Source organism: Podarcis bocagei (assembly GCF_964188305.1).
Source record: "Podarcis bocagei genome assembly, chromosome: 4".
Classification (NCBI taxonomy): domain Eukaryota; kingdom Metazoa; phylum Chordata; class Lepidosauria; order Squamata; family Lacertidae; genus Podarcis; species Podarcis bocagei.
In genome coordinates this window covers 6274556-6289280 of record NC_138128.1, presented here as the reverse complement: position 1 = coordinate 6289280, position 14725 = coordinate 6274556, and the positions used below count along the sequence as shown (strand labels likewise).

The 14725-nt window shown below is 45.1% G+C and overlaps 1 long non-coding RNA gene across 1 annotated transcript in view; it reads left to right on the top strand.

Annotated features, from left to right (window-relative positions):
• Window positions 1-11805: 11805 nt before the first annotated feature.
• The window catches only part of LOC308585169, a 45235-nt gene continuing 42315 nt past the window's right edge, over window positions 11806-14725 (top strand). Inside the window, exon 1 of the long non-coding RNA XR_014007106.1 lies at window positions 11806-12009. This is a non-coding gene — a long non-coding RNA (uncharacterized lncRNA). The remainder of the gene's footprint in view (window positions 12010-14725) is intronic.

Genomic DNA, 14725 nt, shown 5'->3' with positions numbered 1-14725 from the left:
GGACAGCATTTAATGGCGTCTTCTTGTCTGGCAAGAGGCTGGGCTCAATGGCCCCTGTAGTCTATTCCAACTCTAGGACTCTATGATTCTATGAAATAAGAATCTTAACATCTAAATTTGTTACTTTCTAAATCCTTTGCATAGTTACATTTAAGCCAATATATTTAAGCTAATATATTTCATACATTATCATAGGTAACCTTTTAAAAGGAATAAAGCTTCTCAAAGTAGAAAGGAAGGAACTCAGTAAAAAAAACAGTTTTTAAAGAAACCTCTTCAGTTACATTCCCCCCCCTTCAGCCTCCTTTCCAGCCTCAAAATAAAATAGGAAGAAGCTTCTTTTTCCCCAGCCAAGCCAGTTGCCTTTTCTCTCAGTTTAAGAAAGAAACAGTTTTAAAAAGACTTCCCAGCTAGATGCTTCTCCATTTGGTCTTGGCCTTTTTAACCTTAGAAAGATGATCTGACTCATTTTACTGGGAGGCACATTGGCATCATTTTACTATTTACTCATTCCTAATCATGTTTATCTCTGCCTTTTTTATCTTCTATAACATGTAGGGTCAGTGTCCTTACTCTCAGTCTGTAATTTCAGCTTTTACGACTTTGAGATTTGTTTTCTGCTATCAATCAAAGGGGGGGCCCCTTGTCTTAGGAGAATGACCAAGGTTTTCTCTGCCTGGCATGGAACATTTGAAAATTAAGCCCTCTTTAATATACAAGTCCTGATCAAACATTAATAAAATGCAGGCTTATGCCTGATGCCTCATTCCCCCCTTTCAAGCTCAAGGACCTTCATACCAAGTGTCCTTGATAGCTTGACCTTCATCATATTCCTGAGGTAAAGCTCTGTATAGGGCCATGATATGAGGTAGAGTTTCATTCGAAACCATCTTGCTAATTGTACTTCTAAAACATGAAATGATACATGGCATCATACATAAAACCATTACCACTACTGTCAAGAAAAACAAGCAAGACAATAGTATCCCTTTGAGTCCTGTGACATTAGGTAACCAATTGGTGAGCCATCCCATATCCCATCCTTCCCATGTTTGTACTGGGACATGTGCTATATTCTCCATCTTTGTGGCCAACACACGGATTGCCTCACCATTATCTGAAATGTTAAAGCAACAGGCATTCCCTGTCAAGTTCAAGACTCCACATAGGCCTCCCTGCTTGGCAAGTACATAATCCATTCCCATTTTCAGCTGCAAAATGGCGGCTCTACTTTCATCCAATTGTTGTGCAATAAGTCTCAAACTCTTGGCCGTTGCATTGGTTACAAGTTCCACTACTGCTTGCAATCGAATTATTCTGTTTAGATTATAAATAGGATCCCGTGCCCCTTGTATGAGCTCACCAGGATTCCAGGAGGCAGGATCATAATAGGCTATAATGCGCTCTGGTGGCCAATCATCAGTACCGCTCCAACTTTGGGTACTTCCTCCTGCTATATGAGAAATATCAGCGTTTCTTCGTGTACGCTTGGGCAAATTAGTGGGCATAATCCACATTGGTGGCAATACCCATCCCAGGAAACAAGTCCCACTCCATTTGGAGGGGAGTTTCTTGTATGCCCATTCTCCACATATCCACCACAACCATCGTGTCTGAGGTCTTTGGTACGTGGAGTACAGAAGGCGAAATAGCAAAAGAGGTAGAGAGTTCACAGTGCAGTATGTTAGATTGCCTTTTTCTGTCACAGTTATGTTCCATACCACTTTCCATGCATGAATAAAAGGAGGTGCACAGGGCAAGGCATCCCGAGTTCGATAGGTAGTATCGTGTGCCCAGGTATTCTTAATATTATCCCAAGTATAGTGACAATGAGAAGAGCCTATCATGGTAGAATCAGCTGCATCTGATGATCTATGTACACAGAATTCCCCTTGTACAGGTATAACTCGTAATGGTTTAGTTGAGTTCCATCCGGGGAAATTCTGTACTTCTGTTTGGTGTGGTATTTCGCTTACCATACCAATGGCATCTAATGGTATCGGTAATAAGGGCATACCTCCCTCTGAATCATCTGGCCCGAGAGAGCAAACAAGGCAATTGGTCCTATTTGCAACATTGGCTACCATTTCAGCTAAACCTACCCACATATTGTGGTCATGGTGGAATCCATATTTAGTCAATTTGGCCAGATTCAAGGACCCTTCCCCTTCCCAAGGGATCAGGATTAATAATAGAATCATGTTGATGTCTAGCATATGCATTCCTTCCAAAAAAGATTACCTTATAGTGATAGCAAATAAATATTAGTCCCAATATAATTCCCCCAGTGACAGGAATGGGGAACCACCAAGACCAAAACATATATCCCAAAGATCCCCAATGTGTAATATCCCTGATAATTGTTCCACAAGGGGGCAGTCAATCAATTGTATAAGAGAATCTTCCCGCTCACAGTCTCTGGTTCAGACGCTCCTCAAGCTTCAGGCGTGCGCAGGTCAGCCAGCTTCCAGGTTTGTGGCTGCAGCAGGCCGGTCGTCTAATGTTGCCCGAGACCTAGCCCGTTCCCGGTAGGGCTAGATACAGGGGTTTTTGGAGAGAGTCAGTTTAAGAGGATTAGAGGGGTCACCTTTGCATGTCCAACTGCCTTCGGACTTCTTCAAACGGGAGTGATGAATCCAGGGGGGTCACCTCAGCTACCTTCACCGCTGTTGGAGTAGAGAGCAAGACGGTGTAAGGTCCACGCCACTTAGGTGCAAGTGGATCACGTTTCCACTCTTTCACCCATATGCTATGCCAGCCTGAAGCTGATGAATCGGCACGGCAATGCTGCACGGCGTGCGCTCGAGGGCCCACCTGTTAAGATAAAAACAAACAAACAAACAAACACGGGAGAGAGACAAAAACACGGGAGAGAGATTGCACTTGTCCCTGTGTCACATGGTCTCTTATTTGTTTGAGGTCAGTTGGACTATCCTGAACAAAGGAGGGCGGCCTCCCATACAGGAGCTCAAAAGGTGACAACTTAAGTCTTTTTGTGGGTGTGCACCGAACACGAAACAGTGTTATGGGTAACACGTCTACCCTCCTGAGACTTTAGACATATTAGTGGGCTTCTGGCATGCCCTGCAGATACCTTGCACAAGCGTCTGGCGGTAGGTGGTAAGCCTGGCCAGGTGAATTGCATTGTTTGGATCCCAATTAGGATCTTCCAAGGGAAAGTTGTCCTGGAGATGACGATCAATATTATAAATATTTCCCACTCTGGCCTGCTCACGCAAATATATCTGTGCCTTTTCAATTATGTCTCTCCTTTCCTCAGTGGTGAACAGAGTATTCAGGAGCTGGCGGCAATCTGTCCAAGTAGGACTATGAGTATTTATTATTGAAGTCACCAAGTCCATCATAGCCTGAGGTTTTTCTGCAAAAGATGGGGTGTGTGTTTTCCAATTCATCAGATCCGTAGTTGTGAATGGAATGTACTGGAGGGTCGACGTTCGAGGTGGCCGTGGTCCGAGTTGCCCGTTAACCAGCACAGGCTCCTCAAGTGCATCAAATACTCTTCTGAGAGGGGCTACTACGTGATCTTTCTCTTCGCTTTGCTCTAGGGGCCTCAAATCATAGGGGATGGTATTTGTCCCAAGGCGTTCTTTTAGCAGCTTTATACGCCTGGCTGTATTGCTTGCTGACCGATTAAGGTCTCCCTGTAACTTCTGTAATAATTCTCTAGGATTTGGATGTACAGGGGTTTGGGGTAGGCAATCAGTTGTTTCACTAAAAGAGACTGTAGATGGAGTTCTACTTGGACTCACAGGTGGAATAACCACTTCTGCTTGGGCTTCATTATAGAACTCCAATGCCTCCTGAAGATATTTATCATAATCTATCAAGGAATCAAGTTCTGTGACTCCAGCCCCATTATTCATTCCACTTTCTTGCCTTGGGGTTACAACTGGTGGAGTGTTTGGATTTATTTGGCAAGATTCCTTTCCTAGCTTTGGCTTTTACAGCCAATAATTTGCATCGTTGGACTTTGCATTCCCTTATCCATGGAGGATTTTTATTTAATGTGCTCAGCCAGGAATCTATATATGAAAATTGTTCTGGGCACCCTCCAATTTCTTTGGCGAAGTTAGACCAAAGTTTGCTTACTAAATTTATATCAAAGGTTCCTTGAGATGGCCATTCAATATTTTGATTCGGCCACTCTAATTCACATAACGTTCTCAGGCGCTCTGGCGTCAGTTTGACTCCATATGCCCCTGAGAAGGCTTTCTTAAAATTATTTAACATACATTCAAAAGGTGTATTTTCCCCTTTTGAACCCCCAACTCCCATTGTATGGCCCTGTGAAGTATCCACTCAGTCACTCACACACACGCTTCGTGGGTTTCCTTGCCTGGTGAAGTCGCCTTACCAGGAACCGAAGTACTGCCCACTCCACACTCAGGTCAGCTACAGATTGCTCTGTACTTTCTCACACATACAATGCTCTAGATACTTCACCACACACTACCTCCCATTCTTCCCTTTCCCCCACCAGATCACCATCTGATATACCCAGCCACCTAGCGTACTCAGTTCCCCTTTACTGAGACGCAGAAGTTTGATCAGGACTTCTCTTCCTCCCAATTAATTGGAGGGCCAAAACCCCTTAGTGCACTTACCCTTAGCTGGTTCCCTGTTTATTTCTCTGGTCCCCCCCGGTCCGTCGCCGTCAGTGGGCAGGGTATCAGACAGACGAGACTGCTGCGTTCCCCTGGAAAAAATTTTTCCAGTGCGCGCTGGGTAGGCACAGTTGTCCTCTCTCTTGTACCCCGTCCAGTGAGGCGAAGGCGCTGCGTTCCAGCAGACCACTTATCCGAGTCGCAGGCACCATAAAATGTAGCACCCTGCTTGTGGTTAACGCTTAGCTGGAATGAAATATTCAACGCAGCAACAGAGAAATTAAAATAATAATTTATTTGTCAGACAAATAAATAAGAGGCACAGTGGTATATGGTTACCAAGCTCTGGCCTGGCTCCTGCCATTATGGCCAGCCCTTATATTCCCTTAATCCAGCCCCCTTTGCTCCTCCTTGGGCTGCCTCTGTCCAATCAGCCTGGTTGGATTTCCTATTGGCTGATTGCTATATCCAATCCTAAAAGATACACCCACATCCTCCTGTCCTTATATGGAGGACAAACAGCTATATATTGTTACATCTATAAATGACAAATAAGTAGTAATATATCTTACATGTGTCTCAACAAGGAATCTTAATTACCAGCTCACCTCTTGCCCTTCCTGCCCTATTGCCTTCTAAAACAAATGGTTAATCTTAAATTTTTATCTTAAACATATGTCAAGGATCTTGAGTTTCACATCAACATTGAAAGATATCCTTCATTTGAAGGTTTCTAAACAAATGTTTGACAGCCATATATCAGGACAGCATTTAATGGCGTCTTCTTGTCTGGCAAGAGGCTGGGCTCAATGGCCCCTGTAGTCTATTCCAACTCTAGGACTCTATGATTCTATGAAATAAGAATCTTAACATCTAAATTTGTTACTTTCTAAATCCTTTGCATAGTTACATTTAAGCCAATATATTTAAGCTAATATATTTCATACATTATCATAGGTAACCTTTTAAAAGGAATAAAGCTTCTCAAAGTAGAAAGGAAGGAACTCAGTAAAAAAAACAGTTTTTAAAGAAACCTCTTCAGTTACATTCCCCCCCCTTCAGCCTCCTTTCCAGCCTCAAAATAAAATAGGAAGAAGCTTCTTTTTCCCCAGCCAAGCCAGTTGCCTTTTCTCTCAGTTTAAGAAAGAAACAGTTTTAAAAAGACTTCCCAGCTAGATGCTTCTCCATTTGGTCTTGGCCTTTTTAACCTTAGAAAGATGATCTGACTCATTTTACTGGGAGGCACATTGGCATCATTTTACTATTTACTCATTCCTAATCATGTTTATCTCTGCCTTTTTTATCTTCTATAACATGTAGGGTCAGTGTCCTTACTCTCAGTCTGTAATTTCAGCTTTTACGACTTTGAGATTTGTTTTCTGCTATCAATCAAAGGGGGGGCCCCTTGTCTTAGGAGAATGACCAAGGTTTTCTCTGCCTGGCATGGAACATTTGAAAATTAAGCCCTCTTTAATATACAAGTCCTGATCAAACATTAATAAAATGCAGGCTTATGCCTGATGCCTCACAATGGAATGCAACCATCCTCTGCTATCATTGTTGGAAAAATGCCCGGGAAGGCCACCACCTTCCCAGTGGCGTAGCGTGGGTTGTCAGCACCCGGGGCAAGGCAAGTAATTTGCGCCCCCTAACCCATGGATTTGCGCCCCCTAACCCGTGGATTTGTGCCCCCTAACCTCCAGATGTTGCGCCCGGTGCGGCCGGGCCCCCCTTCACCCCCCACGCTACGCCACTGCACCTTCCCAAGACACCAAGGCGTCTCTCCGGTGGTCACCCTCTGGCTATAAATCTTCCTCAGTCCAGAGAGACCAGTGATAAGCGACCCCTCCCTCCTGAGAGGAGCACACTCGTCTTCTGGCATCTCATTGCAGAAGAAAGAGACAATGGTAGTTCTAAAACTACTTTATTTCACAGTCTATATACAGAGAATCCACCAGCATGTCTGCTCTCTCTCAGCAGCAGTACAGAAACAACATCTCACACAGAAGTGAGAGTAACTTCTCTCGCAGTACCCAACAATACTGAGACTTCCTGTCATGCTCTCAGACACTCACATGATATAAACAACCATAGTGCTACTTGCTGAGCAGCTGGTGAGATAAAAATCCTAACACTGTGGTCCCAGAATTGGGCAGAATCACCCTGTGCCACCCTGGGAGCCACCCAGCCCAAATCCACCACCAAAGCAATTTGGAGGCAGGGTTAAGGGGTTTAAAAGCTGTATTTTAACACTGTAAGCATATGTTCTCCAATGTGATTCCTCTTGATCTTTGTCATGGCTAAAATGGCCGCTGTTTCTTTAATGCTTAAAAAAGCAGGGTCAGCACCGGGTTGTATATATAGAGTGAGAAATGTTAGTTGGGGTTGGTTGGTTGGTTAGTGAAAGCTGGTAGTGTTGATGTGTGTACAGTTGGTCAGTCGCATTTGCAGAAAGACTTTTAAGAATAAAAGCAGAAAGTACTCTGCAAAGATATTCTTCTCGTGAACTCTTTTATGCCGACAAGGGTCCGAGGACCAGGTCGAGGCGACAAAGGGATGTAAGAACCTTTGTTGCTGTTTTTTACAAACACTGACAATCTTGTGGAAGTTAGCTTTCAAGTATAACACACTTAGGATTGTAGCCTCATTTTCATTTTCCAGTTTAGGATTCAGTTATGATTTGTACATGGAAAGTATACTTCCTTCAAGAAATCACAAGGGACTTCTGGAACTAGCAGGTCTACGAAATACAAATGCATTTGTGTGTCTCTGGGGCATCCACTGAGGGGTCATTTTAGTTCATTTAGAAATGGAATTCCTTTTTTTAAAAGATATTTATTGAAAGTTTTTAAGATATAGCAAAAAATGAAAAATAAACATACAAAATAAAAAACAATTAAAAACACACATTAATTTTCAATAACATAACTTCCGTACAGTTATTTCCTCAGACCTCCTCAGACCTCCCCTCCTTGTATTCCAATTCAGTTTGTTAGTTCAGCAAATCCTTACCATTAAACTTTTACCCATTTGTGAATCTTTTTTTTTATGTCTCCTAAAGCATTACAGCTGGAAACCACTTAGTTTCTATCCAACATCCTTCTAACATTCATTAATTTTACAATATTTCTTTAAATAGTCTTTAAATTTCTTCCAGTCTTCTTTCACTGATTCTTCTCCCTGGTCTCGGATTCTGCCAGTCATTTCCGCCAATTCCATGTAGTCGATCACCTTCATCTGCCATTCTTCCAGAGTGGGTAGATCTTGTGTCTTCCAATACTTAGCGATGAGTATTCTTGCTGCTGTAGTAGCATACATAAAGTTCTGTCCTTCTTTGGCACCAATTGGCCGACAATGCCCAGGAGAAAGGCCTCTGGTTTCTTCAGGAAGGTATATTTAAATACCTTTTTCAGTTCATTATAAATCATTTCCCAGAAAGCCTTAATCTTTGGGCATGTCCACCAAAGGTGAAAGAATGTACCTTCCATTTGCAACATTTATTATCGGGCAAATGATAGATTTTTGCAAGCTTGACTGGGGTCATGTACCACCTGTATATCATTTTCATAATATTCTCTCTTAGGGCATTACATGCCGTAAACTTTGTACCTGTCGTCCATAACTGTTCCCAGTCAGCAAACATAATATTATGTCCAACATCCTGTGCCCATTTAATCATGACAGATTTCACCGTTTCATCCTGAGTATTCCATTTCAAAAGCAAGTTATACATTCTTGACAAATTCTTAGTTTTAGGTTCTAACAGTTCTGTTTCTAATTTTGACTTTTCCACCTGGAAGCCAATTTTCTTATCTAAATTATATGTCTCCATTATCTGATAATAATGAAGCCAATCTCTCACTTTGTTTTTTAATTTTTCAAAACTCTGCAATTTCAGTTGATCTCCTTCTTGTTCCAAAATTTCACAGTATGTCGGCCATTTGGCCTCCATATTGAGCCTTTTCAAAGCTTTCGCTTCCATTGGTGACAACCACCTTGGGGTTTTATTTTCCAACAAGTCTTTGTATCTTATCCAGACATTAAACAACGCTTTCCTGACAATATGATTCTTGAATGCTTTATGTGCTTTGACCTTATCATACCATAAATATGCATGCCATCCAAATACATTGTTAAAACCTTCTAAATCCAAAATGTCTGTGTTTTCAAGAAGTAGCCATTCTTTCAACCAGCAAAAGGCTGCTGATTCATAATAAAGTTTAAGGTCTGGCAGGGCAAATCCACCCCTTTCCTTTGCATCTGTTAATATCTTAAATTTTATTCTGGGCTTCTTGCTCTGCCAGACAAATCTAGAAATATCTCTCTGAATTGGAATTCTATGTATTTTTACAAAAATTCTTTGTAAGCCTTTTGCTCTTCAGGCATCCTGAGTTAGCTTTAGTACAACCTCCTTAGTTCAATGGGCATCAAGGGCTCCAGTTTGGGAAAGGATACTCTAAAATGTTTCCACAGTGCACTCAGCTCAAATGCAGAACCCACAAGTTGTATTCCATGAACACTTACCCAGAGCAGACCCAGCAGAATTAATATTATTGATTAATTGATATTATTAATTAATATTATTATTAATTAAAGGTAAAGGTACCCCTGCCCGTACGGGCCAGTCGTGACCGACTCTGGGGTTGCGTGCTCATCTCGCTTAAGAGGCCGGGAGCCAGCGCTGTCCGAAGACACTTCTGGGTCACGTGGCCAGCGTGACGAAGCTGCTCTGGAGAGCCAGCACCAGCGCAGCACACGGAAATGCCGTTTACCTTCCCACTATAAAGCGGTACCTATTTATCTACTTGCACTTAGGGGTGCTTTCGAACTGCTAGGTGGGCAGGAGCTGGGACCGAACGACGGGAGCTCACCCCGCCGCGGGGATTCGAACCGCCGACCATACGATTGGCAAGTCCTAGGCACTGAGGTTTTACCCACAGCACCACCCGCATCCCGTAATTTTAATTACTTAATTAATGACTGGACAGATGACCATGCAAAGAACATCAGCTGTGCAACACAGTTTAAACACCTGCTGAAAAGGCTTATGCAGACAATTAAGAACACATCTTTCCACAATAGTTGCCTGATTTCTAGTTTTAACATTTTTAAAACTTTTTTATTGTATGATTTTAAATATAATCTTTGTAAACTGCTCTGGTTTTTCATTTTGTTTTTAACTGTCGAATAGTATATAAATATTTTTTAGAAATAAATAAAAGAAATTGGTTTTGACGACAGCTTATTCAGACGATAAACAGTTTAAAAAGATGTACCTTCATGAAAGTATATTCTGAAAGCATGTATGGAGGTCCTGGGCTGCCCAGATGACAGCCTCACTGGTGTGGTCCAAAGGAAAGCAGAACCATACATTTGACACCAGCTTGGCTGCAGGAGTTGCCAGAGATAGGAGTACAAGGTGCCATCCAACCATCTTAGGGACTCCACTCTGGATTTGTGTAGGTTTTATTCCTTAGCCTTAGAGAAAGGCACCCTTGGCAAATCCACACCGTGATCAGCTCCTGCCTGGAAACCAATGTCCCCACTGTGGAAGGACATGTGGATCCAGAATTGGCCTCCATAGTCACTTACAGACTCATTGTTAAAACCATGTTTATGGAACACAATCTTACTCAGCGACGAGTGATCACCAAAGAAGAAAGAAGATGATTCCTTAGCCTTTTCTTCTGAAGATATCCCACAAGGCAGTGGAGGTTTGGCATCAGAGTTCTTTCTCCTAGGTGGGCTACCTTCCCTGGTTGACAAGTCCCATCTGCCTCTCACTTCCCTCTACAGCATCTGCAGAAACTGCCTTCAGGACCATTGGACCCTATCTTGGTTTTATTCGCTCAATCCGCCAGAGTTTGCCTTCGCATGCTGGGGAAGTCCCTAACTCACTGAGAACTTGAGACTCATCAGCTCCCTCACCTGTGAGGAGAACCTGAGCTTACAGGGTTAAACAGCTCAGAGTGTGCGTCCTGCCTACTGTGGGGCGGAGAGACTCTGCGTCACTTCTGAGAGTCTCAGTCCTTTGTTCTATTCTTCTTTCATTTTCATGTGGAGCAGACGTGTTTCACGATGCTCTGTACTGTGCTAGATAATGGATAGTTCTGCTGTAAATAAACTGCTTTTTAGTTTTTAGTACCTCTGTGTGTTTGTCCATGGAGTTTTCTTGGGAGGGATACTGGAGTGGCTTGCCGGTTCCTGCTCCAGGTGGATCACGTTTGGTCAAAACTCTCCACTATGACCTGTCCATCTTGGGTGACCCTGCACGGCATAGCTCATAGTTTCTCTGAGTTATTCAAGCCCCTTCGCCATGGCAAGGCAGTGATCCATGAAGGGGTGACAGCAGTCACGAAATTAAAAGACACCTGCTCCTTGGGAGAAAGGCGATGGCAATCCTAGACAGCATCTTAAAAAGCAGAGACATCACCTTACCAACAAAGGTCCGTATAGTTAAAGCCATGGTTTTCCCAGTAGTGATGTATGGAAGTGAGAGCTGGACCATAAAGAAGGCTGATCGCTGAAGAATTGATGCTTTTGAATTATGGTGCTGGAGGAGACTCTTGAGGGTCCCATGGACTGCAAGAAGATCAAACCTCTCCATTCTTAAGGAAATCAGCCCTGAGTGCTCACTGGAAGGTCAGATTGTGAAGCTGAGGCTCCAAGACTTTGGCCATCTCATGAGAAGAGAAGACTCCCTGGAAAAGACCCTGATGTTGGGAAAGATTGAGGGCACAAGAAGAAGGGGACGACAGAGGACAAGACGGTTGGACAGCGTTCTCGGAGCTACAAACATGAGTCTGACCAAACTGCGGGAGGCAGTGGAAGATAGGAGTGCCTGGCATGCTCTGGTCCAGGGGGTCACCAAGAGTCGGACACGACTAAACGACTAAACAACAACACCTCTGTGTGAGACTCTGTTTATGCACACTGAAGCACAGAAGCTCATAGAATCATAGAATAGAATCATAGAATCATAGAGTTGGAAGAGACCACAAGGGCCATCGAGTCCAACCCCCTGCCAAGCAGGAAACACCATCACAGCACTCCTGACATATGGTTGTCAAGCCTCTGCTTAAAGACCTCCAAAGAAGGAGACTCCACCACACTCCTTGGCCGCAAATTCCACTGTCAAACAGCTCTTTCTCTGAATGATGCTAGATTTCTGAATGATGCTGATTTCTCTGAATGATCCTAGACTCTGCTATTGCTCAGAGCTTTGGAATGCAGACTGCGATGCAGAGGCCTGGCGCAGCTTTGGAAGTGGGTCGGATGCCAGGCTTATCTGGGCAAGAAATCACTCAACAGTTGTGCCATCCAGTCAAAGCCGTTTCCAGAGGTGTGGCTGCTGACAGCTTCTAGGAGCTTCTAGGAGCTACAGGTGAGAGCATGTGTGTTCCCCACCAAAGGTATTACCCCTCCCCTCACACCTCATAAACCTTAAGGGTATAGATGCAATTATTTGGGACTATGGGGCTGTGAGACAGAGACTGAAATGGAGTGAAGGAAGATTATCAGGGCCTGACCAAGATGTCTTTAGGTGACCCCACATTTGAACTCTTCCCTGGTCTCCTTGCTGGCCCTAGTAGGACCAACTTGGCCAGTTAGCCCTGGTATTGTTCGATATTTACTGACTGGGTTTTTTTCTCCCCCCAAAATGACCCCTGAATTTATGTTGCATTTTATGCTGTTTTTAAGTTGCATTTTAATCAATGTTTTAAATTTGCTGTTAGCCACCCTGAGCCTGGTTTTTAAACCGGGAAGGGCAGGGTATAAATAAAAATTTGTTATTTTTATTATCTATATTCACCAGCCAGGGACTGCTCTTTAGCGCTCGGTCAGAGGAAATGTCAATTTAGGTTCTCTGCAGATTGCCGTTCACTCTGGTTGAGCTTTAAGGAGTGGATTTTGATAGGGAAAGCTACAAAGCACTGGCTGTGCCTGGAAGGAACAGAGGAAAGGTAAGGATGGATTGCGTGGCTATTCCCTCCCCCCCCACAGGTGGAATAAATAAAGACAACGGACACAGAAATTTAGGTTAATGGGCGTAAATGGCCACAACTTTATTGATTACAGGTAAGAAGGGTATTGGCTTTAGGCATTGGCCCCTAACCGACTATCCGGTCTAACCGGGAAGGGTTAAACACCAACAGGGGGAGCCACCCGAGATGCGTATCCCTAGGCGCTCCCCGAGGGGTTACCGCTCGGGGGCGCGCTTTAGGCCCTAGCCTCCGTAGGTTTCGGACGAGGCGTCGCCCCTCGGAGTCCTTTAACGAACTACCCTTCAAGCATTGGGGGAGGTGATGGCGTTCCTCCCCCCCAACCTCATTTGCATAACAATACCCCGGCCAATGCCTACCACCAAAACCGAGGGAGTTGTGACGAATTGCTACGAGGTAGGCGAAAAAACCAAGTGGCTCCGAAAACCAGCCAATTAGCCAAATGGAAAAACTCCTACCAGGCCCCTTGCGGCGACCAGCCGAAGCCCATAGCAAGGTCAGTGGCAAAACCTAAAGGGCGGGTGGGTGGGAAACCGCGTCAGCAGCTAGGAAGAAAAGGGGCGAGCAGAGGGCTGCCCCGACCTTATGTGGCCTCTGGAAGGCCCGCCCCTGCCGCCAGCCGATTGGCTGGTGCTGCAGGGGATGCAAATAAGGGAATCCCTTATGTGTGGGCGGGGTCGTGAGCCCGCAACCCCCCCTCCTCCTGAAGTTCGGAATGGGCATTGCGTGGCTATTCCCTCCCCCCCCACAGGTGGAATAAATAAAGACAACGGACACAGAAATTTAGGTTAATGGGCGTAAATGGCCACAACTTTATTGATTACAGGTAAGAAGGGTATTGGCTTTAGGCATTGGCCCCTAACCGACTATCCGGTCTAACCGGGAAGGGTTAAACACCAACAGGGGGAGCCACCCGAGATGCGTATCCCTAGGCGCTCCCCGAGGGGTTACCGCTCGGGGGCGCGCTTTAGGCCCTAGCCTCCGTAGGTTTCGGACGAGGCGTCGCCCCTCGGAGTCCTTTAACGAACTACCCTTCAAGCATTGGGGGAGGTGATGGCGTTCCTCCCCCCCAACCTCATTTGCATAACAATACCCCGGCCAATGCCTACCGCTACCCGAGCCGTAAGCCGGCTCGCCGCCAATACCCTCAAACCTGTAACCAATCCCTAACGCCTTGAAAAATATCTGCCAACCGAATATCATTGCCAGCATCAGATAGATGCACGCCATCCCAGCGATAAAGCATTTCCTTGTCAAACCGTATGCATGGGTGCTGGATGACCCGTCCGCCCAACGCGGCCACTCTACGTGCCACCGCGCGCTCCACAATCCTCCTTGCCTTATTCACGGCCACGGGTTTCTCCGCGTCCCGCCAACATCGCCTTTCCAGCAAAGATGACCAAATTATTGCAATGTTTTCATGGGATGCCCCTCAACAACTCCAAGTCATTGATAATGTTCCACATCAAGTCCACCCCTTTTCTATAAGGCAGGTCATTCTCGCCCAGCTGGATGACCAGGGCACTGGGTGGGCCCTCGGCAGCGATTTTCCTGGATACGGCTGGGAAAAACTCTTCCCAACGCATGCCCCTCCTAGTGATCCATGATACTTTGACCCTGCTGGGTAGTCGTAGCTCAGCATCCCAGCCCCTGTGTTCTGCGCGCCGTTTTGCCCAATATACGATGCTGTGGCCGATAACCCACAATCGAACCACATCAGTACCTGAAATGAGAGAATCGGAGAACCGGATCAAGAGGAATGCCAGGGGGGGGGAGTGAGGGGAATTTAGACGGGCTTCCGGATATAACCCCGGTATGCGTTAGATTTCCAACGCCCCATGTCCATAATTCTTTCAGCCGGTAAACCGTATGGTCACCGCCCCGATGAGAAAGGAGTGCGCAGCATACTCCTCTTGGATTGATGACAGTCTGATGACAGATTCAAGACATCCTGCCATAGAGATACCCCATTGTAGATCTCCAGACAAGTCGTCCACACCTCCAGATCTGCCTTGACCGACCTGGGGAGGCGGACCCTGTTGTGCGGGTGTCTAAGACCACTGACAGCCTGGCTAGGCGGGCACGTGCATTGGAGTG